General features: G+C 37.6%; 1 pseudogene; it reads left to right on the top strand.

The window, feature by feature from the left end:
- Positions 1 to 211: 211 nt before the first annotated feature.
- Positions 212 to 533, top strand: LOC128114139 (60S ribosomal protein L36a-like; annotated as a pseudogene).
- Positions 534 to 3,107: the final 2,574 nt, after the last annotated feature.

The following is a 3,107-nucleotide window of genomic DNA, read 5'->3' as shown; positions in this document are numbered from 1 at the left end:
CAGTAAATACCTACTCTAACGTGCAGTGGAAGGGAAACATCAGTTTCTGTAAGCAGAATGCACTCAGTATTTCCAGTGGTGTGGACTGGGGTAGTATCAAAGAATATAAAAGACTAGTGTCTTCTAATCTAGCTAAGAAAACAAAGTATATTATAAACTTCCATTTCTGGCCTTGCTTCTTTCTTTCCTTGCTGATATCACTCCCATAAATATGGTGAACATTCCTAAGACCCGCCGGACATTCTACAAGAAATGTGGCAAGCACCAATTTCACAAAGTGCCACAGTACAAGAAGGGCAAGGATTCTCTGTATGCCCAGGGAAAGTGGCGTAATGACAGGAAACACAGTGGCTATGCTTGACAAACTAAGCCTATTTTCCTGCAAAAGGGCTAAAACTACAAAGAATGTTGTGCTGAGACTGGAGTGTGTTGAGCCTAACTGCAGATCTAAGAGAATGCTGGCTAGTAAGAGATGCAAACATTTTGAACTGGGAGGCGATAAGAAGAGAAAGAGCCAAGTGATCCATATCTAAGCCCATTTCATTATACAGACAATTAAATCATGGGTTTTTACTCCCTAAAAAAAGGTGAAGTATATACAGATAGAAAGCAAGCAAAACTTTACAAAGCAACAAATGAAGTCATGTATGTAATATTTATTGTATTAGACAGCTATTGCTACCAACAATCACAAAAGCTCAATGGCTTACAGTAAGAAGAATTTATTATCTGTGATTCAGCTGGAGTCCAGCTGATATAAACTAATTTTAACTAGGATTATCTAGGCATTAATTTTGAATCATGCTCAGTATACTTGTCTGTTAGAGATGAACAAATAGAACAAAAAGCTACTTGGGCATGTTTTAATCAAATTGGAAGAGATCAAAATCTCCCATAGCGCAGACAATAATATGCAAGTCTAAAGCCTACTCTTGACCTTGAAATGGCAGAGATATGCCAGCATATTATTGGCTAGGATCACATGAGTAGGTCCTACATCACTGGGATGGGCAGACATACTCCTTCTATAATGAGAGCAAGTCCATATTTCCTGAAAAATAACCCAATCTGCTACAACAGTATTTTGTTTCAGTGTATAGATAACATAATACTGGAGTATTCAACAAGATAGCTGGATTAGAGCATGATTTCTCAGGCATTTAGAAAGTGTAGGTACTTTCTTGACAGTTGCAGTTATAAACCATGGCCCAGAGTCCATTTATCAACTATCTATGAAATATTTTGTGATTATTTTCTGTTAGCAAGGAGGTAAGTTACTATTTCCTCATCATCAAGAAGTTGGAGATATGTAGTAAGTTTTCTGAACTAGAACTGACTGATGAAGAAAACTTATCCCATAACATCTTACAACCAATACATCGGCATTTTTCAGTGATACTTTTATGCAGAAGGTAGCTAATAATTTAAGGTAGTTGTTCTCAACTTTCCTAATGATGTAACCTTTTAATACATTTCCTCAAGTTGTGGTGACCCCCTACCATAAAATTATTTTGTTGCTACTTCGTAACTGTAATTTTAATAATGTTATGAATCATAATATAAACATCTGAAATGCAGGATACCTGGTATGCAACAAATGTGAAATGGTCATGACCCACATGTTGAGAACCACTGATTTAAGATATCATGGAGGCCTCTTTACTATGTTGACATTTATGGTACCTCACTCTATCCCAGACCTCTAAGTCAGCCTTCCCTGAAATCTGTTGTCAACTTGATACAGTTTAAATAACACATCAATAGATGGTTATGGAAAAGAATATTTCTCTGACAGTCTCACATATTTAACTTATCTCATTTTGCTCCATTATTTGAACAGTGCTTTATGTCTCTAGGATACAGTTTAGAGTGTTTATATTCTAAACACTGGCAAGAAGAGAAAAAAATTCATTTTTTTCCTTTAAATAGCTATAATGGGATTAATTCACTTGGACAACAAATTTCATCAATAGGAGAAGGGCTAAATATAAACCTGAGAAATCATTTTGTGAAATTCCATTCACTGTACAATGTACTTCTATAAGGCTTTGAGAAAGACACACTTTCTGGGATCTCTTCTCTTGTTAAAATAAAGGATCAACATGAAACCCTATTTCAAAAATATTGGGAATATGTTCAACATAAAGAATAAGGAACTTGGGAATATGGCTTGGTTGGTAAAGTATTTGTCTTGGATAAAGTATTTTATCCCTAGAACCTCTGTAAAAGAATAAAACAAACAGCTAGGCATGGTGGTGTGTGATAATAAATTCGGAATTAGGGAGACAGAGAAAGAAGAACCTCTGAGTGTCATTGGTCAGCCGCGCTAGCTTACTTGGTGAATTCCAGGCCAGTAAGAGACCTGACTCAAATAAAAGAAAAGAAAGAAAAGAATGAAGAAAGAAAAGAGGAAAATGGTTGACATAAACTGAGAAATGACACCCATGACCATCCCCTGCTTTGTATATACACACACATACATACACGAACACAAAGCTCAACTTTGTAGACGTTAGAATTTTAGTGCTAACATTCTTGGTCTTCCAAACAGTAATATTTTATATCCTAATGTCAGATTAGCATAGACACTGGGGAGCAGAGAATACCAGACAAGATAAAGGGAAAAGGAACAAAGTTGGGTCTCAAATAATATAAGCATCTGTGTTTATTTTGTAAGTGGGCTGTTGGACTACCGGGGCTTGGTGGGACCTGGAGAGAAAACTCCAGCTACAAATGGTGCCCAACGGCTCGAGTTGCTGTGGGATGGTCTGTATGTCAAATGTCTTGCTGATTGGTCAATAAATAAATCACTGATTGGCCCGTGGCCAGGCAGGAAGTATAGGCGGGACAAGGAGGAGAATAAAGCTGGGAAGTAGAAGGCTGAGGCAGAGAGACACTGCCAGCCGCCATCAGGACAAGGAAGATGTAAAGTACCGGTAAGCCACAAGCCACGTGGCAAGGTATAGATTAATGGAAATGGATTAATTTAAGCTATAAGAACAGTTAGCAAGAAGCCTGCCACAGCCATACAGTTTGTAACCAATATAAGTCTCTGTGTTTACTTGGTCGGGTCTGAGAGACTGTGGGACTAGCGGGTGAGAGAGATT

This window comes from Peromyscus californicus, unplaced genomic scaffold (assembly GCF_007827085.1).
Source record: "Peromyscus californicus insignis strain IS unplaced genomic scaffold, ASM782708v3 Scaffold_10__1_contigs__length_136768540, whole genome shotgun sequence".
Lineage (NCBI taxonomy): Eukaryota > Metazoa > Chordata > Mammalia > Rodentia > Cricetidae > Peromyscus > Peromyscus californicus.
The sequence above is the reverse complement of the archived record's forward strand: the minus strand, read 5'-3'. Positions and strand labels throughout refer to the sequence as shown.